Source organism: Lithobates pipiens, unplaced genomic scaffold (genome assembly GCF_037356315.1).
Source record: "Lithobates pipiens isolate NorthernLeopardFrog02 unplaced genomic scaffold, aLitPip1_a1.2 Scaffold_3, whole genome shotgun sequence".
In the NCBI taxonomy this organism is placed as follows: Eukaryota; Metazoa; Chordata; class Amphibia; order Anura; family Ranidae; genus Lithobates; species Lithobates pipiens.
Window position 1 is genome coordinate 179,354,271 of NW_027507790.1, and position 27,871 is coordinate 179,382,141.

At 42.8% G+C, this 27,871-nt stretch overlaps 1 protein-coding gene across 3 annotated transcripts in view; it reads left to right on the forward strand.

Annotated features, from left to right (window-relative positions):
• Nucleotides 1-27,871, forward strand: part of IQGAP2 (IQ motif containing GTPase activating protein 2) — a 401,604-nt gene that overhangs the window by 71,407 nt on the left and 302,326 nt on the right. The window lies entirely within an intron of this gene.

A 27,871-nucleotide genomic window follows, 5' to 3' on the forward strand; every position in this document is an offset into this window, starting at 1 on the left:
GAAACGTATGTAGCCTATATTTGTTTGTTTATTGTTTCCGATCATGCGTAGTCTTTTGTATCGAATTCTTCTTGTAGGAAAACGGTACATATTTTAGCTCGGTTCACACTGGGGCGACCTGTCAGGCCACTTAGCCGCCTTGACAAGTCAAGCTCAATTAAGTGCAATGGACTCAAGTCGCTCCGAATTAGAAAAAACGTTCCTGTACTACTTGGGGGCGACTTCGGAGCGGCTTGCTTTGGCTTTAGTTACAGAAGTTGTTTGCAAGTCACGCTGTGCGGGGCGGCTTCAGAGTTGGGTGACTTTGAAGCTGCCCCAGTGTGAACAGAGACTAAATGAAAATAATTAGTTCTGTTCATGTATAGAAACGTTTTGGAGTTTGTTCCTTTTGGAAATTTTAGTTTGGGAGGTCGGAAACAGCCATCGAAAGTTGTGTACACACTATCGGAATATCGTATGATCATTCCTTGTATGAAAATGTTCGCCCAAATTTTCTTCTAGTGTGTATCCTACCACTTCCATACCGGCGGCCGTTGCAACTTTTTATGACGCATGGTATTTGCCCAACAGTTTTTTAAACTGTTTCATGAATTAAAACATAACAACAAAACCGTAAAGTTAACCCTATTTTTTTGTATAATGTGAAAGATGATGTTATGACGAGTAAATGGATACCCAACATGTCACGCTTTAAAATTGCGCACGCTCAAGGAATGGCATCAAACTTCGGTACTTAAAAAATCTCCATAAGCAAAAAGCTTTACCATTTTTTATAGGTTACATGTTTAGAGGTACAGAGGAGGTCTAGTGCTAGAATAGTTGCTCTCGCTCTAACGCACACGGCGATCCCTAACGTGTGGTTTGAATGGCGTTTATATATGTGGATGAGACTTGCATGTGCGTTTTGCTTCTGTGCGCAAGCTCATGGGGACAGGGTGCTTTTAAAAACTGATTTTGTTATTTATTTTTACACCTTCTTTTTACTTTTTTTTTTATTATTTTTTTTTTTTTTTTTTTGTATTACCGTTTTTTTTTTTTTTAATCACTTTTTTATTCCTATTAAAATTAATGTAAAGTATCCCTTGTAATAGGAATGATGTGTGACAGTTCCTCTTTATGGAGAGATGTGGGATCTGTAAGACCCCACATCTCTCTCCTCCAGGCTGGAAAGCATCAGTTTGTAAAAAAAATAAAAATGACAGATCTGATGCTTTCCAGCTGAGATCGCCACTTTTTTGACATCCGCTGCCCGGATGTGATGTCAGAACGTCGCTCTCGGTCCTCCGACGGTCATAGAGATGACTGGTGACCATCTGGTCACCGGAAATCTATATGCTCTTCATCTGGCTGTGGCAGATTCTTTTTCTGGGTCCCCCATGGCATGGGAGAGCCCAGAGAAGCACCGACGGGAGGGGGCGTTGTCCCCTTGTCGCCTGTAAGAATGATCAAGTGGCGGAACGGCTGCTGTGATCGTTCTTACGGTGCACAGAATCGCCGTAACCTGGTTTGAGAGCATTTTGCAAAAGGAGCAAAATTTTTTTTTTACTTGATATACAAGCAGTGTCTTGATATACAAGTAGCATCACGTCGCGTATAAGAGAAGCGAGGCGACTCTAAGTGTAGCAATATGGTTACATTTAATGAAGGCACAACATTTAGCAACTCGCATGGTTGATCATTAAAACAGGCACATCTAAGTATGCAGGCATCTGGGGTAAAGCTGTCCACATAGACCATCCTCTGCACCGCCGCCTCTCACCGATGTCTTTCTGCAATTGTGCCCAGGAAGACTACCCTGAAAGAGAGACTTTTGTGATTGTGGAGCGCAGCGTGGAAGAGATGACATCGATGGCAGTGAGGACGACTGTCTGTGGACAGCTTTACCCCGGATGCCTGCATACTTAGATGTGCCTGTTTTAATCATTAACCGTGTGAGTTGCTAAATGTTGTACCGCCATTAAATGTAACCATATTGCTACACTTAGAGGCGCCCCTCTTCTCTTTTATACTCAGTTGTGACATGAAACTACTTGTATATCAAGTCAAAATTTATTTAAAAATGTTGCTTTTCTTGCAAAATGCTCTCAAACCAAGTTACTCTCAATCAAGGTTTTACTGTAAATATAAACTGTTAAATAATTTTTCTCATCAGCAGTATATAGAAGTTTTGTGACTTCTATCAGTTTCTGGTTAAAGCTTGCAGGAAGAGTTTTCATTTTCCTCTTGAGTGTCCTATGAGGCTGCTTGACCCTGACCCTCTGGACAGTGCTGATTAGCCCTGTGCTGATCACATGCCCTCTCCCAAGAAAAGAAAAACTTTCTAGCAATACATGCTAAACTGAGCATGTGCAGAGTGACCCCAAAGGCTTGATCTTATCAGGAGATGGACTGTGGAAGAAGGGAAGGATCAGAGAAGACAGGATCAAACAGCCTTTTTACACAATGTGCAGGATTAACCCTTTAGAATCCACTGTGAGTATAACAAGCATGCTTTTCTGCATACAGACTGATTTTACTGTTGTGGGTTTAGTAACACTTTAAGGTAAAATACCTTAAAGCTTTACAACACTTTAAATCTCAAGTCAGAAATTGAGTCTAGGGGGCTGACTATTCTGAACATGGACTTCACAGGTACTAAGATTTACAGGATGGTGTTATCTTTGAGCCGCTGTGCTGTCGGATAGTGTCCCCCGTCAGATAGTGTCTGCTGTGTACTGCGCATGCGCAGTACACAGGACAAGCAGATTCTTAAAATAGCCGAAGATGAACGGCGCCTGCGCCGTGAGTCCAAGTTCTAGCCCCACCATCCAAGTGGACATAGAGTTAGAATAAAAAGAGCCGAGCGAAGTGTGGCCTTGCCCGAAGCGTGGCGAGCGGCCCTCTAATATGTGCAGCCCTATGTCCACTTGGATGGTGGGGCTTGCACCTGGACTCACGGCGCAGGCGCTGTTCATCTTCGGAGATTTTCCAAATCTCCTTCTACTCCGTACTGCGCAAGCTTGGCGCCTGCGCAGTTCAGAGCGGACACTTTTTGATGGCAGGACTTTTTTTTTTATATTAGAAATTAGGTGATGACCCTGCATAACACCTGAAGAAAAACTGGTGCTGCCTTCCTGGAGAGAAGAGCAGATGAAAGCATTGGCAGCAAGCTGAAGTGTGGCACTTTATTTTTACGCAAGAGGAGGGAAGAACAAAGTTGAAGTTCTGCTTCCAATCCAACCCTAGAAGCACCGTTAAAGGTTTGTTGAATTTGAATGTTTTAATAGATGTTTTGAGCAATTTGCTGGTTGATATGGATTGTTGCCTGTAGTTGGACTAAATTGCTTATATCTGCTCAAAGCAGAACAGCAAAGACTCAGCAGATTCAGGAGACGTGTACCTCTAGGATGTGACCTAATGAAATATTTTGTAGCACTAATCTATTGCTGTAATCATACTTCAATGCGCTTACTTTATTTTTATTTTTTTGTATCTACATAATTGGTAATTATGGCAACAATTTCTGAGTCGCCCGTTACACATTTTCCCAATTAGTTGCACTAAAAACAGGATCTTCTCACATATCCCCCTCATAGGCACTTTATCAATTATGCTTTCCAGAAATAAGAGATCTCACAAAAGGATATTGTGCGCTGTGTACAATACTGATGAGCCTGTTTGTGGCACTGATGTTACATTACTGTGCTTTCCGTATTTCTATTTTGTTTTTTGCAATAACAATTATGACCTCAGGACCTAAAATGAAGTATAGAGTGACTCTGGCAGACATCATTCAGCAACGGTGGGAGAGTCGGAACCTCTGTCAGGTTTTTATCACTGTCTGCGTCCCATTGTGGATTTTCTTCTTCAATTCCTGTCTGAGACGTGTAGTCATTTGGAGAGAATGTGAGTGCATTTCTTAGTGGGGATAAAGCAAAGAGAACCTTATTATTATTATTATTATTATTATTATTATTATTATTATTATTATTATTATTATTATTATTATTTTTATTTTTTATTTTTTTTACCGACACTCAATGGGGCCACAGAAGTGTTTTGGAGGTGGAACATAGATTTTACAGTGAGTACTGTAATGATCTCTGTCGTCTCTCCCCCTTGATAACCCAACTATGGGGGTATCTTGCTGGAATGGTCACTACTGTCTTTCTCTCTATAACCCATCTCTGGGAGTATCTTACTGGAATGATCACTATTGGAGTGATTTTTTCTTTCCTACAGCCACGGGTTGCGGGAAAGGTAATCAATCGATTTCCGGCCAAAAGGAATAATCGCATGTAAGATCCGACAGGCTTGTTGTATAGCCTGCCTATGCATGGTTCGAATCTTGACCGGTCCTTGCTGAACTGGCTGAAATTCAAACGATCTATGGCTGACTTTACTCCCAGACTTGGGCTATCAGGAAAAAGACAATAAAAACCATACTGGCAAGATACTCCCAGACCTGGGTTATTAAGAGAGAGACAATGGTGATTATTCCAGCAAGATACTCCCAAAGTTGGGTTATCAAGTGAGAGTCAATAGTAGCCCTACCAGCCAGATACTCCAAAACCTGGGCTATCAAAAGAACGACAATAGTGACCATACCAGCATGATATTCCCAGCTCTGGGTTTATATCTTGTTGGAATGATCACTATTTTTAGTCTCCCTTGATATCCCAACTCTGGTAGCATCCTGTAAGGCTTCATGTACACTAGCCTACTACTACTAGCATTTTTTATTTATTTATTTTACCAAATCTCCTAAACTCAACTTCATAACCCCCTATGTGTCCATGTACACATAGACTTTAGCAGAGTTTAGGGGAGCTGCTGCGTTTAGGTGTGTTTTAAACCTCCATCTCCTGAACGCTGAAGAATCGTGTTCAGGTTAGGAAAGATTTGAATGCTGGCCGTGGGAAACCTTGAAACGCTGCAGAATCACGGCACGGTTTTGCGTTTTTCTGTGGTGGCACTAAATGTAGGCCTGGTGTACATTAAGCCTAATGGCTTTCTCTCCTTCTTTCTTTAGCATTAGGATGGATGCTCTGCCCGAGCCAATAGACAAGCCTGTGATTTCAATGGTCAACCTTAATGAATAAATCATTGCAAAAAGTGATGATCAGGTGCTGAAACTTTATATGTGTAATGTAGAAATGAGTATGCCAATTGGCTTGTACCCAAGTCGTGATATTTCACTTCTGTATTAACCAATGGTGATACTTACTTTTTTCTGGCCTGGTTTTGTTGTCACGAGAAAACGGGAAAGTGAACCAAAAACATTATTTTTGGCAATGGTTACTTTAGCAACGTAGTTTATGTATAAAGAAGCCACTCGTGTTCCTGGTGTGATACTGCAATTATTGTGTTCTTTCTATAAAATTCTTCGCATTTTAGTGCATCACATAAATATAGCAATTTTCCATTTGCAGTATGTGTCACCTCTGATGTAAAACATTCAGCCTGAGTTGTACTGTTTACCATGTATATTATGCATACACGGGATTGAAAGAGCACTCCACTCTTGGTAGGTCTTCATTCTTTAATTCTGCAGTTATAGAAATGTGCAATTGCATCCATATTTAGAGTCTGACATTTAAATCCTGTTGCCATGGGACCCCATTCCAGTAATATTCTACTAGAGAGCTACATTTAGCATAATTTCTGCAAAGTATACAGTGAAATACTTTGTTTTTATCACATGCTTTGCTTCATAACCTACTGCACTAATATATATATATATATATAAGCCTGTGTCAATGTATACATAGGCTTTTGCAAAGTTTAGGAGCTGGCACGTTTAGGTGAGCTTCAACCTCCCTCTCCTGAGCGTGGAAGAATAGCGTTCAGGATAGGAACGTTTTGACTGCTGGCCTCGGGATAAATGGGGCGCTATTTTGCGTTTTGCCACGGTAAATGTAGGCAGGGTTCACATGAAGCCTTAGATCCTGTAAGCAGAAGAAAACATGGCCTTCCTTGTTGTGAAAGATCAGAAATAAACTAAAGTGTGGTACATGGACCTCCCAGAGCAGTGTTTCTCAGCCTTTTTTCAGTCAAGGCACCCTTTAAAATTATGGATATTCTTTGATATATCTTGGGCTCCCCAGTTCTAAAATGTAAAAACTGTACTGATATAGTTTGACATAACGCAGTAACATTAATGCATATGGGACAACAAATGTTAAAGGTGATTTATTCTTCGAAAGCAAATACACTTTTGCAAATTGGTACTGACTAGTATTCCAATGTTTCTCTTCTCCCTCTGTTTTTCTTCATCAATTAGCTAATGAGACCCTAAAGCCGATGGAGAGAGGCAAGGGGGGTCAAACAAGGATGATATGCAGGCAACTGACATCCTCCTTATCAACTGATGTCATTGGTTGTTATGAGGTTGGCAGCTAGAAGGTTGTAATGGTGTACAATGAAAACCTTTGGTTGTGTAACTAAAAGGCAGTTTTCTTTCACCCACTGTCTTGTATACAATTTCAAGGTCATTTTTAGGCATTTTGCCAAGGCACCCCTGAAGAAACCTCAAGGCACCCCAGCCAGATTTTAAACTCTCCCCTTCCCTCCTGTGACTTTAAAGCTGGCCATACATAGATAGAAATTTTCCCGGTTCAGCAGAGACTGGCTGAGATTTGATCCATCTATGAGCAGGCTGATTGTACTCAAGTCGACCTACTTGCGTACAACCAGCCTGTTGGCTTTTTTACATGCAATCACTGCCAGCGGCTATAGCTGCTAGCAGGAATTGTTGTGTTCTGCTGGCCAGCAAAGCTCCCCACACCTTCCCACCGGCAGAACACAGTAGTGGTGTAGGAGGCATTCCTCCATCAACACTGTTGCTGGGGAAGTTGAGACATTTTTCTTTCCTTTCACCCGTGGTAGAACGAAAAAAAATGTAATTGATCTATGGGCTGCTTAAGGGTTTTAAGCATAGAAAACATAGAATATAGCTGTGCATAAAGTTAAGCTGTAATAGTATAGGACAATAAATAACAACATAAACACCATAAAATCATACTGATGAATGAACATGTGATTAAATAAATGTGTAATATGTGATAAATACGTGATAACAATAATAAATCCTAAAATAAAAGAAATAAAGTAATTATATCAAAACTCCAGTGAATGAAATGAAAATGGTGACTTAATCAAATTCCTCTGTGCAAACATAAACACCAGTGCTTGTGAACCTCCACCACACAACATATGGGCTTACCAGAGGGTAAGCGTTACAGGGTCTGTAGTATTAAATCTGTGGCGTCAAATCAACCTCCAGACATCCATGGCAGGAATCGGCTGTGGTTAAAATGAGGACAAGCCAAACGATCCAAACTCAAAGGGCAGACCAGTAAGCGGCAATTTATAAGCCTGCCATCCAACATTTTTGTCTGCGTAAAAACAATTGTTTGATGGACCATACAAACGGTCGGATTTTAGGCCAACAGTCTGTCAACACACAATTCCCATCGGAAAATCCGATCGTGTGTACGAGGCTTTAGACTTCAATTGGTGAGCCTGAAAAACACACACATCGCAATTTTTTTCCCTAATAACTAACTTTCCATTGGATAAAAAAAAAAACCTCAAGCCTGAGATGCCTACAAAAATGAGCACAAATGCCACTATGAAAAAAGAAAAAAAGAAAAAAAGCCTGTAAAATGACCAAATGATGTTTGGTCTGTATGTGACTGAAGAGTATTTAGGATTTTGATTCTAGCTCAAAGGTTGTCCAACTTGTTGGCAAATCCCTGTGATTAACATGTAATTACCCCCTATCTCTCTAGAAAATAAAAAGCCTCTTTCCAGCATACGGGTCGAGTTGCATATTCCTCATTATTGTGGAGATTACACAGAACCTGGCAGATCTGCCATCTTGGCCACAACGGTGCAATTGGCTTATCTCTTACTATTTACAGGTTTGGCCAGCAATATATTGCCAGAATCATTTGTCTCCTGCAGCAATCTCACATCCACAGAAACCACTATGGAGCCATTTTTCAGAGTCTGCAAAAAACGGCATTATTACATTATAAAACAAAATTCATCTATTCAGTGTGGGGATCTGTGTAAGAGCAGAATATTCAAATAAGCCTATATTTGATTTAGCCATGCTGTGGCTCTGTGTTTTGTATATTTGCAGAAGCGTTTTTCATTATCGACACTGATGCAAATCATATTTGCTCTGTATGTCTATTGAACATACAGTAGTTTGGGAGAACGCTTGATCTGCTGAGAACAGTACGCATCAGTTCTGGGCTTGTTGTTTTTGTAACCTGGCCAGCACATTGTATTTCGGGTTGTAGAGAGGAACTTGGCCTGTCTGGAGGAATAGAGAGTATACATAAATTATTTTTTAACAAGGACAATTAAGAAACAATGCATTTCTGTATGTAGACTTGAGTGTTTTGCTGAAACTGTACTTTCATTTGAAGCGATTGTTTTCTACGACTCCTTGTTGAGGAAAGATCCGGTTTCACGGTCCATTGAATGTGTTTTTGTGTGTTTGGTGTTTTTTTTTTGTTTTTTTTTAATTGTGGAAATTCGGTATCTTTTTCCTGTTTAAAGTTTTTACTTATACTAGAAGGAGAAATAAATTTCGCTGTAATAAGGTTTAGCTATTTCTCATTGCATGCCAGAAAGACTAATGTACAACCCAATTCCAAAAAAAGTTGTAACATTATGTAAAATTTGCGTAAAAACAGAATGCAATCATTTACAAATATCATAAATCCATATTTTATTCACAATATAAAATATCAAATGTTTAAACTGAAAAAATGTAAATCTTAAGAAAATAATGTAAATTTGAAAGTGATGGCAGCAACAGGTCTCAAAAAAGTTGGGACAGGTCCATGTTTACCACAGTGTAGCTTCCCCTGTTCTTTTAACAATGCTCTGTAAATGTCTGGGAACTGAGGAGACCAGTTGCTGGAGTTTTGGGAGAACAATGTTGTCCCATTTTTGCCTGCTATAAGATTCTAACTGCTCAACAATCCTGGGTCGTCTTTGTTAAATTTTTCGCTTCAAGATGCACCAACTATTTTTAATTGTTTAACCTCTAGATAACCGTGCTATAGCTGAATGACGGCTACAGTGTGGACCTGCTTTCCCGGGACTACGTCTATTGACATCGTCCCGTGCACGAGCGCCCTGCGTGCCCCCTGAGGGGAGCGCACGGCGCGCTCTGTGATTGGCGAGTCTGAGACTCGCCTGATCACGAATCCGAGCAAGGGGTCGATCCCGACCCCTTACCACGTGATCAGCTGTCGGCCAATGACAGCTGATCATGTGACAAAACAGAGCCGGTTATTGGCTATTTTTCCTCCTTGAGCTGACAGCGCGAGGAGAAAAAAAAAAAGCCGACCACATCAGTCCCGATCACGGCCAGATCATCAGTGCCCACCTGCCCCCTGCCAGTGCCACCTAAGTAGGGGACAAAGTGAAACATTAGTGCCACCCATTAGTGCCCACAGTGCCACCTATCAGTGCCCATCAGTGTCATCTACCAGTGCCCAGCAGTGCTGCCCAGCAGTGCCGCCTATAAATGCCCAGCAGTGCCACCTATCAGTGCCCATCAGTCCCATCTATCAGTGCCGCCCATCCGTGCCACCCTATCCGTGCCCATCTGTGCCGCCTTATCTGTGCCCATCAGTGCTGCCTTATCTGTGCCCATCGGTGCCACCTTATCTGTGTCTATTAGTGCCACCTTAACTGTGCCTATCAGTACCCACCAGCGCCGCCTCATCAGCGCATTTCAATGAAGGAGAAAAATGACCTGTTTGCAAAATTTTATAACAAACTATTAAACATGATTTTTTTTTTTTTTTTTGTTTGTATAGCAAAAAATAAAACTCCCAGCTGGAATTAAATACCACCAAAAGAAAGCTCTATTTGTGGGGAAAAAATGATAAAAAATTTCATTTGGGTACAGTGTTGTATGGCTGCGCAATTGTCATTCAAAGTGCATCAGCGCTGAAAGCTGAAAATTGGTCTGGGCAGGAGGGCGGTTTAAGTGCCCAGTAAGCAAGTGGTTAATGGTCTGGATTGCAGGCAGGCCAGTTCCAGTGCCTTGAAAAAAAAACTCCTACCCATTTTCCAAATTTTGTCATGTTACAACCAAAAACGTAAAGACCAACACAAAGTGACACATAATGGTGAAGTGGAAGAAAAATGATAAATGGTTCAATTTAAAAAAATTTTTTTTTTACAAATATGTGAAAAGTGTGGCGTGCATTAAATTCACCCACTTTTGTAGAACCACCTTTCACTGCAATTACAGCTGCAAGACTTTTTGGGGATGTCTGTACCAGCTTTACACATCTAGAGAGTGACATTTTTGCCCATTCTTCTTTGCAAAATAGCTCAAGCTCTGTTTGGATGGAGAGTGTTTGAACAGCAATGTTCAAGTCTTGCCACAGATTCTCAATTGGATTTAGATCTGGACTTTGACTGGGCCATTCTAACACATGAATATGCTTTGATGTAAACCATTCCATTGTAGCTCTGGCTGTAGGTTTAGGATCACTGTCGTACAACAAGCCTGCTAGATTAATTTCATGCGACCACTGCTGGTGGCTAAAGCTGCCAGCAGTGATTATTGTACTCTGACAGCTGGGAAATTCCTGCTGTCAGAATACAAGAGCGGGGAAATTGTATACAATGAGGGAATTGAGCAATGTTCATTCCTTCAACATTTGGTAGAAAAAAAAAAATGCATAATCTATGGCCAGCCTTAGCAAAACAAATATGGACATAATAAGAACATGTGCTCTTCTTACTTTAATTAAGCTGTTATCAAAGAGGAAGTAAACCCTTCCAAACAACTTGGACCTATAGGTAAGCCTAGATTAAGGCTTACCTGTAGGTCCAAGCAATATCTCCTAAACCTATATGGTTTAGGAGATATTTGCCCGAAAATGGGCACCGCTGTCTACGGCGCATGCTGCGTAGACAGCGGCGCGAATGCGCACTAAATGCGGCAAATCCAAGAATGGATTTGCCAAATTTGTCGACTCCCGTGCGCATGCGCGGGAGTGACGTCATCGCGGCTTCGCCGAGTGGCAGCGGCGGAGCTGCGAGACGCGACTCCCGTGCGCATGCGCGGGAGTGACGTCATCGCGGCTTCGCCGCTGTCATTGGTCGGAGCTGCGAGACGCCACCAGCAAGATGGACGCGGCGGACTACAGGGATCAGCGGCGACTTCGCTGGCTCCTGTGTCAGGTAAGTGACACATAATGAGCTACTATGCGATGCATAGTAGTCCATTATGCTTTACCTTTGCAGGGAAAAAAAGAGGAAGTAAACCCATCAGGGTTTACTTCCTCTTTAAATCCATTATACATAAATATGTCAAGTTGATCTTGACTTTAACTGGGCCATTCTAAAACATGAATATGCTTTTAATTAAACCATGCCATTGTAGCTCTGGCTGTAAGTTTAGGGTCATTGTCCTGCTGGTAGGTGAACCTCCTCCCCATTCTTGAGTCTTTTTCAGACTCTAAGGCTCGATTCACATCTATGCATGTTGCTTTTGAGCGTTTTTGCAGTGCTTTTTGCGGTGCTTGTCGCGTTTTTGGACACACGTTTTACTGCGATTTTGGCGCGTTTTGCGTTTTTTTTTCTACACTGTGGTTACTTGGCAACCAGATATATACAGTGAATAAAAATGAAAAAAAAAAACGCAAATTGCAGTAAATACGCGGTAAAAAAATCTGTACTTGCGTTTTTGATGCAGGTCCATTGACTTCTATTACATGCAAAAGCTGCATTTTACATTAAAAAGTCCCCGACCCTTTCCAAAAACGCAGAGGCACAAAACTGCATTGATGTGAACATGTTTTCCATATGAACCCATGTTAAAAAATTTCCCTGCATTTCTGCAAAATGCATCAAAAAAACGCGTTGGTGTGAATCAAGCCTAACAGGTTTTCTTCTAAGATTGCCCTGTATTTGGCTCTATCCATCTTCCCACTAACTCTGACTAACTTCCTTGCTGAAGAAAAGCATCCCCACAACATGATGCTGCCATCACCATGTTTTATAGTGGGGATGGTGTCTTCAGGGTGATGTGCAGTGTTCGTTTTCCGCCACTAGGGGTGCAACGGATCAAAAAACTCACTGATCGGATCGTTCCTCGGATCAGAGTCACGGATTGGATCATTTTTCGGATCAGCAAATAATTGAATTTGCAAAAACCTGTGAAAATTCCACCACCATAAAGTCCCCACTGTAATATCCACAATCTCCCCACTGTAGTATACATCTCCCCCCCCGCTGTAATATCCACATCATCTCCCCCCAATGTAATATTGGCTGCGCATGGATGGATACGGCTGGGTATCGCCGAGTATGGCTGGGTATTAACGAGTATTGCAGGGTATGGCAGAGTTGGCAGGGTGTTGCAGAGTATTGGCAAGGTATTGCAGAGTATGGAGGCATGGCTGTGACTGCAATTGTCACAGAGCAGCGCTGTGGACACTACAGATGCAGCCCACAGCGCTGCTGCCATCCAATTTCTCCCCTCCACTGTACAGATCTGTACAGAGAGGGAAGCGAGGAACCGGCGTCATTTGACGGAGTGATCACATTGTAAACGCCGACGGGTGCACCAAGATGGCCGCCACTCCGGAACTAGGCCAAAGCCGTGGCCTTTCCTAAGGCCAAGGCCGTGGAGCGCTCCATGGATCGCGGCGTGTGCCGATCCGAGCGGGGTGACCCGTTCAGATCGGTGCCAATCCGTTCCTCCCCTATCCGCCACACACAGCATTTTGCTTTTAGGCCAAAAAGTTCAATCTGACCAGAGCCCCTTCTTCCATATGTTTGCTGTGTCCCCCACATGGCTTCTTGCAAGCTGCAAACAGGACTTCTTATGGCTTTCTTCTTGCCACTCTTCCATAAAGGTCAGATTTGTGGCATGTACGACTAATAGTTGTCCAGTGGACAGATTCTACCACCTGAGCTTTGGATCTCTGCAGCTTCTCCAGAGTTCCCATGGGCTTCTTGGCTGCTTCTCTGATAAATGCTCTCCTTACCCAGCCTGTCAGTTTAGGTAGACAGCCATGTCTTGGTAGGTTTGCAGGTGTGCCAGACTCTTCATTTTCAGATGATGGATTGAACAGTGCTCCGCGAGATGTTCAAAGCTTGGGATATTTTTTTTTTTTTTTTATAATCTAACCCTGCTTTAAAGTTCTCCACAACTTTATCTCTAACCTGTCTAGTGTGTTCATTGGCCTCAGGAAGACGCAATTGTATTTGCAAAACACTTCCTGCCGGGTGAAAGCGAGGCTTGAAATGCACGCTAACACACACACACACACACACACACACACACACACACACACTATCATTTTATTTACTGTGTAACAGGAGTGACGTAATTTTAATATTTTATACAGGGGTTAGCGCAGTCAACTTTTTTTGTTCCATATTTTTCACTCCATCCAAAGGTGGAATGCATTTTTGACTGCAGCAAACATTTATTTTTTTCACGTTGGGTTTTATATATACCGTATTTATTGGCATATAACACACTTTTTTTCCCCTTAAAATCAGGGGAAACTTGTGGCTGCGTGTTATACGCTGATCCCCCTCCGATTGTGAGCCTTTCGGCCGTTCTCGGCGGCTTTTGGAACGCTCTCGCAGTCCCACGTGACCGGCCAAAAGCCGCAGAGAACGCCCGGCTCTGTACCTCAGCGGCGCCATTTATAAAGGCTATAAATGACACTGACAAGGCTGCAGATGGACACTGATAAGGCTGCATTGATGGGCATTTAAATAGAAGTTTTTTTTTTTCCTTAAAATTCCCTTCTAAACTTGGTCGCATTTTTTGCACCGGTGGCCACATATTTAATAGCCGAAGCAATTACCAGCGCAGAATTCTCACCAACGGGACGGTGAAGAATTGGGGAAACTTTAGCAGGTGTGTGAAGCCAGGGACCCAGCCAATGGAGGTGACACTTGCAGAGCAGCCTTCTGTGTCAAGCCAGGGACCGAGCAGGCCAGTGGGGTGAAGCTTGAGAAGGTATCTGGAGTGCCAAGCTAGGGACCCAGCAGAGAAACGGGGATGACTCTTGAGGAAGATACTACAGTGAAGATTCCGTGGATTCAAGGGATTCCGTGGCAGTGAATCATCTAGTCTAGCGAGAGAAAGACTGGGAGCTCAGTGGGTTGAAGAACTGTTACACCTTGCGTTAGAAACTGTAAGACTGCATTCCTACACATGCAGATGTGGTGTCTTGCTGGACGCCTTTCCCTGCATGGCTGTCCTCCCGTAGAAGTCTAAGTGTGCCAATTAACATTGCAACGGCTTAAGGTTGTCCTGGCCCTAACCTTCTCTCCCAAAGTTCTGTTTAAGAGAAATAAAATCTCTTTGCATTCAAGAAGTGTCTGGCACCCACGAATCTAGCTTGCATTATACCCACTATGCCTCACAACCCACTATGTACGGAAGGATGTCAGCAGTCCTTGGTTAAAGGTTCCCGTTAGACTAGAGGAGGCCTGGGACCTTGCTACATAAAAAATGCAATATAATTCTGTCCTGCGTTTATTAATGTATCCTTAAAATTGGACCTTGCAGCAAAATGCAAACTCCACATAACATATCTGGGTCCTTCCCCATTATACATGGTGGAGTTGGTACATAATTACCTTACCCCAGACTGGTGTGCTACAGAGTGTGATGTCCGGTTCCATCTGTGTAGCCCAAATATTGCAAGATAATGCTACAACTTCTTAGTGATGGAGGCGGGCACATATGGCTATTTTAAGCAGACCTTACATTTTTACTGTATTTTTTAATGTCCATGTATTTGTCTTAAAGGTAAACAATGCAGGTACCTGCATTTGACCTTGTATAGGACTTTTGCGGTCCCTGTACAGCATTGTTTGCACTGGGAGAAGCAATTATGCTCTAGTGCAGGGGTCTCCAAACTGCGGCCCGTGGGCTAGACGTGGCCCTTTGTTCACTTTATCTGGCCCTTGGGGCATTATTCCTTTCACTGATACCAAAGACAGAACACCATTCCTCCCACTGACAGCAACAATGGGGTACTATTCCTTCCGCTGATACCAATGATGTAATGCAATGATGGGGCGCTATTCCTCACACTGATACCAATGATATACATTTTTTTTTTTTTTTTACTCCCACTGCTCACCAAGCTTATGGCATTGTTTACTCCCACCAATGCCAGGGCATTTTCTACTCCCACTGGCCACAGTCGGTCCGGCCCTACTAAAGTTTGGAGGACAGAAAACTGGCCCTTTGTTTTCAAAAGTTTGAAGACCCTCTGCTCTAGTGCAAGGTGCATGCTGATGGGAGGAGAGGGCAGACTGACGCACAGGTTTTCTTATTGTTTGTTTTACTTATTAATTATTTGTTGAGTCACAAGTGTGGGAAGGAATTCTATAAGGCAAGCTATGGGTTATGTCATTTTCTTTCCTTCTACCACAGATGAAAGGAAAGTAATCTCTTGATTCCCTCATCAATAGTGACTGAATCCCTCCCACAGCGCTTGTGTTCTGGCAGTCAGAACACAATGATTACTGCTAACTCCTTTAGCTGCCAACCTTAATTGAATGTAAAAAATCCCACAGGCTGGTTGTACCCAAGTCGTAACAGCCAGCCTGCCCACAGATTGGAGCTGCACAATTTAATCGTTCTCGCGATCTTGAATAGAGTGTTTCACAATTCTTTCTATGCAAAGAATTCTCTCTGCTCTTCTCTCCACAGCCATCAAAAGAAAGAAAGAGAGAGGAACTGGGCAGTCTGCCAAGAATCAAAACATTTTTTATTAGTTAAACTTAAGTATAAACATTGTAACAATTTTTCAATGGAATAGACTTTGGTGTGTAAATGAGGTTAAAGTGGGGTACCCCCTAAAAAAAAAAAAATTAAAAGTCAGCAGCTACAAATACTGCAGCTGCTGGCTTTTAATAATCGGACACTTACCTGTCCCGGGTTCCAGCGATGCGGGGGAACGAAGCCCCCCCCTCGCTCCCCGCTCCGCTCGCGGCGCCGTCATGCATACTGTGGGCACCCGGCTGTGGCTTCACAGCCGGGCACCCACTGCGCATGCGCGAGCGGCGCAGGGCGCCGTGATACGCCGTACAGTCACCTGGGACACGTGACAGGTCCCAGGTGAATGTGCGGCGCGAGGGGAAGTGAGGTCACCAGCCCGGGCAATGAAGAAGGCAGACTACGAGGGACCCCCTAGCAACCGGTATTTAGAGGTGAGTAAAAATTTTTTTTTTTGCCAATTATTTTTTTTTGATTTTTTTTAAGATTTTTAAGTAGTTTTATTTTTTGGGGGGCAACTCCACTTTAATCACTTACACAACCTATTTTCTGACATTTGTTGGCTTCAAGTTTAAAATATATATATATATATTTTTTTCCTAGAAAATTACTTAGAACCCCCAAACCATATATATATATATATATATATATATATATATATATATATATATAATATATATTTTTTTTAGGAGATACCCTAGAGAATAAAATGGTGGTTTTTGCAATATTTTATGTCACACTGTATTCGCGCTGTGATCTTTCAAATGCAGTATTTTTTTTTTAAAAATCACTTTAATGAATTAACAAAAAAAAACGAACCAGTAAAGTTAGCCCATTTTTTTTGTATAAAAATTAAAGATTTTATGTCGTGAAAATTGTGAGAATCGCAATCTTTTTATTCTAAGCAAAAAAAAATCATGATTCTCATTTTGGCCAGAATCATGCAGCTCTACCATAGGTGAATCAAACCTCTGCCGGTTTCTGCTGAACCCGCCAGATTTGATCCATCTATGGTCGGCTTAAAGGGGTTGTAAACCCTTGTGTTTTTTCACCTTAATTCATCCTATGCCCTCTAGCCCCCCCCCCCATTTTACTCGCCTGAGCCTGTTCGTTCCCTCGGCAGAGGTGCGCTGTGCCTCTCTGCTTGGGTTTCTCTGCTCTTTATTGGATAGATTGATAGCAGCGAAGCCATTGGGTCCTGCTGCTGTCAAATCCACACATCCAATGACGTGGGGGGCGAAGCTGAGTGCGGCATTCTGTGTCTATGCATGCAAATGCTAGACTTGGGAGCACGCCCGCAAGGTTACTCCCAGGCAGAGTGAATCTCCCAGGGGGTTTACCAATGCGAGGAGGAGCCGCGAGCACCACCGGGGGACCCCAGAAGACGAGGTTCGGGGCCACACTGTGCAAAACGAACTGCACAATGGAGGCAAGTATAATACAGGGGTTGTGTAATAAAAGGGAGGTTTACAACCCCTTTAAGTGTTCACAGCAACAGAAAAAAAATAGGTCTCCTGCACTGCCAGCCTATGGTGTGCTTTGTGGGCGAGTTGTGTAATTCTCACACTTATCCCTCAGCAGGTAAAAGTGTTTTCATATGTATTTTATCTGCTTCCTTATCTGTTTGCCTGAAGTTCAGCTTTAAAGTGACAAGAGAGGAATTTAGGTGAAGGTAGGTGTCGGCAACCTTTTTCACATTGTGTCCATTTACAAGCATTAGACAACCAGTGTACCAGTGAACGATAACGCCCCATAGATCTCAGAATAATTCCTGAACCTTCAGAACTTAGATCCACCCCAGTTCCTGCATTCAGACCTCAGATCCATCCCAATTCCTGCACCTTCAGACATCTGATCAGTCCCTATAACTGCACTTTTAGACTTCATCAAAAATGTAGGTGTTTTTCATTCATACTGTCTGCAGCCGCTGATTTCACTAGAATGAAACGGGTAGGTAGACAATGTCAGCAGCAGCAGGTGGGCCCATGTTTGCACTGGGAAGAGGGGCGGCCTCTGAAATGTCAGAAGAGCTAGATGGGCAGGCCAGGCTTTGCGGTTGTGAGCCTTGTAAGATGTCAGTTACAACCTGTGACAATGACATTATAATTGTAGGGAGGTGGGTCCCCACTGGAAGATTCTCCGGTTCTACGTCGAGCCACTACTAGCCTGTGTGGGTTCTATCAGAGAACATGGAGTGGGGGTGGGAAAGCTGTCAGAGAACATTAATGCGTGGAGGGGGTGAGCTGTCAGAACATAGTGTACGGAGGAGGATAATGTTGCTAGAGAATGTAGTGTAATGTTGAGAACACTGCAAATGCTTTCAGGTTGGAAAAATCCACAAAAACCCATAATCTGTGTGAACTGACCCAACTGTCACTTCTAACAGCCAAGTATGTAAAAAAGAATGATACTGTAGAAGTTAATGCAGAAGCACTACTGAGAAAACCACAAATTTTTATTAATATTAGTAAAGTTAATTAGTCATAAACAGGACTGTAGTATGTGTATGTGTGTGTATATGTGTTTTATTTATTTATATATATATATATATATATATATATATATATATATATATATATATATATATATATATATATATATTTTTTTTTTTACACACAGTATTTCACAAAAGCGAAGTACACCCCTCATATGTTTGGAAATATTTTATTATCTTTTCATGTGACAGCACTGAACAAATGACACTTTGCTACAATGTAAAGTAGTGAGTGTACAGCTTGTAGAACAGTATAAATTTGCTGTCCCCTCAAAATAACTAAACACACAGCCATTTAATGTCTAAACTGCTGGCAGCATAAGTGAGTACACCCCTAAGTGAAAATGTCCAAATTGAGCCCCAACTAGCCATTCCCCCCCCCCCCCCCCCAGTGTCACATGACTCATTAATGTTACAAGGTCTCAGGTGTGAGTGGGGTGCAGGTGTGTTTAAATTTGGTGTCATCGCTCTCATACAGGTCACTGGAAGCTCAACACGACACCTCATGACAAAGAACTCTCTGAGGATCTGAAAAAAGAATTGTTGCTCTACATAAAGTTGGCATAGGCCAGGGATATGCAATTAGCGGACCATCCCTGGCCTAGGCTATAAGATTGCCAAGACCCAGAAGCTGAGCTGCAGCATGGTGACCAAGACCATACAGCGGTTTAACAGGACTAAGGATGGACTCCAGCGTGGTCGCACACTCCACCTGCAGAGCCCACCAGGAAGTCTGCACAGCGTGGCACTAATCGCAGGCAGTGAGACATTTCCCGATGTGTGGCTGCAGAGATCGGGAAATGTCTTGCTGCCTGCGATTAGCGCAGCGCTGCGCCGTCTTCCTGGCAGGCTCTGCACGTGGAGTGTGCAAACGCGCTGGAGCTCATCCCTAAACGGGACAAGTTCCACTCAGAACAGACCTCGCCATGGTCAACTAAAGAAGTTGACTGCACGTGCTCATCGGTCATATCCAGAGGTTTTCTTTTGGAAATAGATGTATGAGTGCTGCCAGCATTGCTGCAGAGGTTGAAGAGGTGGGGGCGTCAGCCTGTCGGTGCTCAGACCATATGCCGCACACTGCATCAAATTGGTCTGCATGGCTGTTGTCCAGGAAGGAAGCCTATTCTAAAGATGATGCAAAAAGCCTGCAGTTTGCAGAAGACAAGCAGACTAAGGACATGGATTACTGGAATGATGTCCTGTGGTCTGATGAGACCAAGATAAACATATTTGGTTCCGATAGTGTCAATCGTGTGTGGTGGCAAACAGGTGAGGAGTACAAAGACGAGTGTCTTGCCTACAATCAAACATTGTGGTGGGGGAGTGTCACGGTCTGGAGCTGCATGAGTGCTGCTGGCACTGGGGAGCTACAGTTCATTGAGGGAACCATGAATGCCAACATGTACTGTGACATACTGAAGCAGAGCATGATCCCCCCTCCCTTCAGAGACTGGGCTGCAGGGCAGTATTCCAACATAACGACCCCTCTGAACACACCTCCAAGATGACCACTGCCTTGCTAAAAAAAAGCTGAGGGTAAAGGTGATGGACTGACCAAGCATGTCTCCAGACCTAAACCCTATTGACCATCTGTGGGGCATCCTCAGACGGTGGATAAGCGTAAGGTTTCTAACATCCACCAGCTCCGTGATGTCGTCATGGAGGAGTGGAAGAGGACTCCAGTGGCAACCTGTGAAGCTCTGGTGAACTCCATGCCCAAGAGGGTTAAGGCAGTGCTGGAAAATAATGGTGGCCATGCAAAATAGTGACACTTTGGGCCTAATTTGAAAATTTTCACTTAGGTGTGTACTTTTGTTGCTAGCGGTTTAGACACCTGAATGGCTTTGCGTTTGGGTTAGGTTGATGGGACAGCAAATTTACACTATTATACAAGCCATGCACTCACTACTTTACATTGTAGCAAAGTGTCATTTCTTCAGTGTTACATGAAAATATATAGTAAAATATTTACAAAAATGAGGGTGTACTCACTTTTGTGAGATACTGTGTGTGTGTGTGTGTGTGTGTGTGTATATGTGTATATATATATATATATATATATATATATATATATATATATATATATATATATATATATATGTGTATGTATATATGTATATATATATATATATATTTTGTTAATGTAAAGTCTACCTGCCTGTATAAAAACTGTCAGGTTTCTGTGATGTTCTCACCTAATGTGATCTGCGATCTGTGAACTAAACTGGGGGTGTCATTAACTTTAATAACGCCTGCAGCGGTTCGCAGTAGGCAGTGTGAACTGCCTGCGGGAGAGGAGCAATGCGGAACGGCCACTGGAATCGTGCTGGTTCATGCATTGCACTAGTGTGAACCAAGGGTTAATGTGACCTATAAACTGTGCAACGCAGCTGCACAACAAACTGAAATCTTTTAGGTGGAGGGAAGTAAAATAAGCTAAAATGATATGGTTGCATAAGTGTGCACACCCTTAAACTTTGTTGAAGCACCTTTTGATTTTATTACAGAACTCAGTCTTTTTGGGTATGAGTCTATCAGCATGGCACATCTTGACTTGCCGTTATTTGCCCACTCTTTGCAAAAACACTCCAAATCTGTCAGATTGCGAGGGCATCTCTTGTGCACAGACCTCTTCAGATCACACCACAGATTTTCAATCCGATTCAGGTCTGGGCTCTGGCTAGGCCATTTCAAAGCTTTAATCATCTTCATCATCATCCATTTATTTGTTGATTTGGATGTATGCTTTGGGTTGTTGTCATGCTGAAAGATGAACTTTCTCTTCATGTTCAGCTTTCTAGCAGAAGCCTGAAGATTTTGTGCCAATATTGACTGGAATTTGGAACCGTTCATATTTCCCTCTACCTTGAATAAGACCCCTGTTCCAGCTGAATTAAAGCATGATGCTGCCACCACCATGCTTCATTGTGGGTAAGGTGCTCTTCTGGTGATGTGCAGTATTTTGGAATTATTTCCAAAAAGTTCAACATTGATTTCATCAGACCATACCACATTTTCCCACGTGCTTTTGGGAGCCTTCAGATGTGTTTTTGCAAAATTTAGCCGGGCTTGGATGTTTTTTTTTCTTGGATGTCTTGCCACTCTACCCCATAGCCCAGATGCAGTGCCTTGCGAAAGTATTCGGCCCCCTTGAACTTTTCAACCTTTTGCCACATTTCAGGCTTCAAACATAAAGATATAAAATTTTTATTTTTTGTGAAGAATCACCAACAAGTGGGACACAATTGTGAAGTGGAACGAAATCTATTGGATATTTTAAACTTTTTTAGCAAATAAAAAACTGAAAAGTGGTGCGTGCAAAATTATTCGGCCCCTTTACTTTCAGTGCAGCAAACTCACTCCAGAAGTTCAGCGAGGATCTCTGAATGATCCAATGTTGTCCTAAATGACTGATGGTGATAAATAGAATCCACCTGTGTGTAATCAAGTCTCTGTATAAATGCACCTGCTCTGTGATAGTCTCAGGGTTCTATTGAATGCGCAGAGAGCATCATGAAGACCAAGGAACACAGGCAGGTCCTTAATACTGTTTTTTTACCGGATTTGGATACAAAAAGATTTCCCAAGCTTTAAACATCCCAAGGAGCACTGTGCAAGCGATCATTTTGAAATGGAAGGAGTATCGGACCATTGCAAATCTACCAAGACCTGGCCGTCCCTCTAAACTTTCAGCTCAGACAAGGAGAAGACTGATCAGAGATGCAGCCAAGAGGCCCATGATCACTCTGGATGAACTGCAGAGAACTACAGCTGAAGTGGGAGAGTCTGTCCATAGGACAACAATCAGTCGTACACTGCACAAATCTGGCCTTTATGGAAGAGTGGCAAGAAGAAAGCCATTTCTCAAAGATATCCATAAAAAGTCTTGTCTAAAGTTTGCCACAAGCCACCTGGGAGACGCACCAAACATGTGGAAGAAGGTGCTCTGGTCAGATGAAACCAAAATCAAACTTTTTGCCCACAATGCAAAACGATATGTTTGGCGTAAAAGCAACACAGCTCATCACCCTCAACACACCATCCCCACTGTCAAACATGGTGGTGGCAGCATCATGGTTTGGGCCTGCTTTTCTTCAGCAGGGACAGGGAAGATGGTTAAAATTGAGGGGAAGATGGATGCAGCCAAATACAGGACCATTCTGGATGAAAACCTGTTGGAGTCTGCAAAAGACCTGAAACTGGGACGGAGATTTATCTTCCAACAAGACAATGATCCCAAACATACAGCAAAATCTACAAAGGAATGGTTCACAAATAAACGTATCCAGGTGTTAGAATGGCCAAGTCAAAGTCCAGACCTGAATCCAATCGAGAATCTGTGGAAAGAGCTGAAAACTGCTGTTCACAAACGCTCTCCATCCAACCTCACTGAGCTCGAGCTGTTTTGCAAGGAAGAATGGGCAAGAATTTCAGTCTCTCGATGTGCAAAACTGATAGAGACATACCCCAAGCGACTTGCAGCTGTAATCGCAGCAAAGGGTGGCTCTACAAAGTATTAACACAAGGGGGCCGAATAATTTTGCCCGCCCCACTTTTAATTTTTTTATTAGTTAAAAAAGTTTCAAAAATCCAATAGATTTCGTTCCACTTCACAATTGTGTCCCACTTGTTGGTGATTCTTCACAAAAAATAAAAAAATTGTATCTTTATGTTTGAAGCCTGAAATGTGGCAAAAGGTTGAAAAGTTCAAGGGGGCTGAATACTTTCGCAAGGCACTGTATATAAAGAATACAGTAGATTGTTGTCACATGTACCGCACAGTCAGTACTTGCCAGATATTCCTGCAGCTCCTTTAATGTTGCTGTAGGCCTCTTTGTAGCCTCCCTGACCAGTTTTCTTCTCGTCTTTTCATCAATTTTGGAGGGACGTCCAGTTCTTGGTAATGCCGCTGTTGTGCCATATTTTTTCCACCCGAATGTCTTCGCTGTGTTCCATGGTATATCTAATGCCTTGGAAATTCTTTTTTTTTAACTCTTCTGACTGATGCCTTTTAACAATGAGATCCCTCTGATGCTTTGGCAGCTCTCTGCCGACCACGGCTTTTGCTGTAGAATGCGACTAACAAAAAGTCAGGAAAAACCTACTAGAACAGCTGAAATTTATTCTGGCTTAAAGCGGAGGTCCACCCTAAAATGGACCTCCGCTCATCGGAATCCCCCCCCCCCCCCCTCCGGTGCCACAATTGGCACCTTTCAGGGGGGAGGGGGGTGCAGTTACCTGGATAATCCAGGTAACTGCACCCACTTCCGGGATAGCTGTCTGCGGAAAGGGGCGTAGATTACGCCCCTTTCCGCAACTGCCCGCCCCTTTGCGCAAGTGCCCCGCTGCCTGCTGGGAAACACACAGTTCCCAGAGGCAGCGGGGACCGTCCGGATTGCGCCGCGTGGCTCGCGCATGCGCAGTAGGGAACCGGGAAATGAAGCAGAAAGGCTCCATTTCCCGATTCCCATACCCAAGATGGCGGTGGCAGGACCCGACAGACGACCTAGCGATCGGCTTCGGGTGCCGACATCGCGGGCGCGCTGGACAGGTAAGTGTCACTATTTTAAAAGTCAGCAGCTGCAGTATTTAGTTGGAGCATTTTTACAGCTGAAAACTCCTCTCGGAGCCCGTTAGTTTTGGGTTTTTTTTTAAAGCCAAAAAGTGCCCCAGCACTAACAGCCTATGTGTGTATAGACACATAGGATAACATGATGGGGAGTTTATTGACTGTAGAAAAACACATCTGAAGCCAAAAACAGCTGCTGCAGAATAGTCCAGTGTGTATGAGGCCTACATGATGGCGGGTGTGTACTGATTCCTATTTAACTTGAGTTTGAATGCAATTGCTGAATTCTGAACACGGCTACATCTCCAATTATAAGAGGGTGTGCACACTTATGCAACCACTTTATTTTAGTTTCTTCATTCTTATGCCGTATACACACGATCGGAATTTCGGTCAGCAAAAGACTGAGAGCTTTTCATCGGAAAATGTGACCGTGTATATGCTCCCTGGGAATTTAGCTGCCCGAATTCCCACTGGCAAAAATGTGCTAGCATGTTCTCAATTTTCCCAATGGAAAAACTTTCTATCCGAAATTCCGATCGTGTGTATGCAATTCCGACACGCAAAAACTCAGGCATGCTCAGATTCTACTACGAGATGGAAGCGATTGGCTACTAGGTATTGAACTTCCTTTTTCTAGTCCCTTTGTACGTGTTGTACATCACCGCGCTCTTGGCGGTCAGAATTTGGTGTGACCGTGTGTAGGCAAGACAGTTTGAGCGGCATTCCGACGGTAAAACCATCAGTTTTTCCGACAAGAATTCCGATCGTATGTACGCGGCATTGGACCCCTTTCAGACTGAGGCGCAATAGCGCCTGTGAAGTGCCTCAACTTTCACAACAATGTTAAAGTCCGAGTGCTGCCAGGACGCTAAAAAAAAAGTCATGCAACAGCATCTTTGAGGTGCTGTAGGAGCGCCCCTGCCTATTTAAAAAAAAAAAAAAGCACTTTGCGGGCGCTTTTAACACTTTTTCGGCTGTTAGCGGTACTAAAAATTGCTGCAAAAACGACGGTAAAGCGCCGATAAAAATATGGCCACTTTCCTGTGACGCCTAGGTAAAGTGGCGCTATTTTTGTGAAAATACCCTCATTTCCCCCCCCCCCCCCCCCCCCCCACACAAAAAAAAATCTTTTTTTTTTTTTTTTTTTCAACTGAGTTGTACAGTTTATAGGTCACATTAAAGGTGGAAAAAGTTCTGAAATTATTTATCATTGTGTCATCTTTTTACATCACAGAAACCCGACATTTTAACCGGGGTGTGTAGACTCTTTATATCCACTGTGTGTGTGTGTGTGTGTGTGTATATAATATAGTGCGTGTGTGTGTGTTGCTGACCCCCTCCTATAATTATTTGTACTTCTATTTGAATATATTTCTTAAACCACGTATAATGAAGCCATTAGGGATTACTTTATTGCCATGCTTAAATCTAAAGTAACCTGATACTATGCTTTGAGAATTATTACGTCTGGCTTGCTTATGCTCTATTGTACAGTTGGTAGAAATCATTAATCATTTAATTCTTGGGGCCTCAGTGTGTTTCTTATTGGTTGAAATTATTTTCATGTCTAAGTAATTCTGCAGGAAATTGAGCTTTCTTTTTTTTTTTTTTCATTATTTTTATATTTCTATTTTTTACCTTAACTGCAATTATTGGCATAAAGCCTATTTCAAGGCAAAAGAAAAAGAACACATGCGGTACATCTTTGCAATACATCCACTGTTTCCTGTATTTTCTCCCAAAAAAATAAAAAAATAAACTACAGAAACATTCAATTTGTCTACCAGAAATGCACTCCACTCTTTTATTGACCTGTTGAGTGCTGACAGCACAAAGCAATTTAGTGGACTGATTGGTGTCAGCCCTGCCCATTTATTTTTATGCTCTTTATAATGTGCTAAGTTCATGCCCCATGCTGATTGGAGCGCTCTTGCTAACTCGGCTGCTGTGAGACCACTGCTTACCCACACAGTAATGACCCCTTTATGCAGCACGCTGAAAGGCCACATTCTCTTTACTTTGCTGTGGAAAAGAAATAAACTGATTTAGACCTCTGTATCTGTAGGCACCCTGGAGCAATTTATCCTCAAATTTACACAATAAGCACTTTGACTTTTCCTTAGCAGCTCCGCCACCCCCTCCTCCCATCTTCCAACAATGACCAAGCAGCCTTACTTTTACTAATCTCTATTTCAAGCAGAGAGGAAGGGCTCTGGGAGTTGGAGCAGGGGGAGATGGGATGCTGAAATCTGAAGAAATAAGTACTTTAACTCTACATTTTGATGACCACAATGCCTATAATTACAGAGGTTAATGGTATGTTTTAAGCATTTTGTGCTAAATCGTGGGTTAGTACACCTTTTCAAAAAAAAAAAAAAAAAAATACCTATGCATATCAGCTTCTCTAGTGTATTAAAAAGCAGTCCTACATTTTTTTTAAAAGATGCTTAATTTCCAAGGCAATTTTTTTTTTTTTTTTTTACTTCACAGGTTGCTTTTAAACTGACATCTGCAGATGAAGTTCATCCCTTTTGATCTGTAAATGTGTAAACAAAAAGGAACCATGTTTCTTTTTATCGTTGTTGCAGCGACTGAGCAATGTTGTTAAGAATTGCTCAATGTTCTATCGAATAGTGCCCCCCATCGAAAAATGATTCCACCGAGCTGCGCATGCACAGTACGGAGCGTCACTCCCAGCTTAATTCCCTATCAGTTGTTGTGACTGCGCATGCGCAGTGCGCTGTGGAAAGTGTTATGCACCGATTCTTGCTGCAAAGGGATAAGGTTCTCCAATTCTGCCTCGCACTTGCGGGGTGGGTTCAGTATGTTGAAAGGTGTTTTTTTTGCAAGGCAGAAACTGAGAATAACATTGTTCCTTTGCAGCACTGAACCCACCCATCAAGACAAAAAAATGCCCTTCACTATTGTCTCCGCACTGCGCATGCACCATCACAACAGTTGATCACAAAGTCACCTAGAGTGACGCTCCGTACTGCACATGTGCAGCCCGCAGAGTCACCTTTCAACAGAGGGCACTATTCGATAGGAATGCGGCTTTTTTATTTTATTTTATTTTTTTCAATTTCCGGGATTTTGTTTACATTTCAGCTGTCAACTGGGGAATCGCACACGCACAGCTCAATGAGTCATTGGTTTTTAAGGACGTGGAGGCCCTACTCCTTTACAAACAATAATTGCTGGCTTTTTTTTTTTGTACTTCAGCTGTCAGGGAATCCCTTCTGACAGCTAAAACAGAGCCTGAAAGTATCATTTTCAGGCATCGGAGCATTTGCACGAGTACTGATTTACTTGCTTAGTATCGGCACCAGTATTGGTATCGGTGCAATCCTAATAATTACGTTTTAAAAAAAATTTTTTTACATTTCTTTGGCCACTTCATGGTTTCCATGCCTAGGCAAATGATGTCCTACATACTAGGAGTCTTCAGCGGAGGAGGAGGGATTTTCTCAGCTAAGCACATTCTCCTGCATGCATGCTTGAGCTAAGGGCAGATGGATTCCAGGAAGAAAATTCTACATTAATCATCTGCCCATACGCAAGAGGGCTGCAGACAGAAATGCTAGGAGGGTGTGTTTCAATGTGATTTCTATGCAAAATAAAGCATGGAGACTTGGATGGATGGGGGAGTTTGCTTTCAATAACAAAAATGAATTAAATAGCATTTTTGATTTGTGGTGCTCAGATGAAGTGTAGTTCTGCTTTAAGGTAAAGAAATGCCTCAGTACAGTTACAACCCCCTTATTCCCAAGCACAGGCGACAGGTCCTGCACAATCTGCTCTGCTCCTCGAGTTGTATATTGAGATAGTGAGGATAAGGGAGCGATTGGCTCCTGCAGCTGCTTGTCAAGAGTTGGGAGGTGGGGGCAGAGTGGAGGCTTGCCGGGCGCTGTGTATTTCAATGGATGCACACCTCCCAGGCCAGGAGCGCACACAAGCGGGTGTCTCCTTGGCAGCCAATTCGCTAAGGAAGACATCCACAAATGGGGTTGAGAGCAGCAAC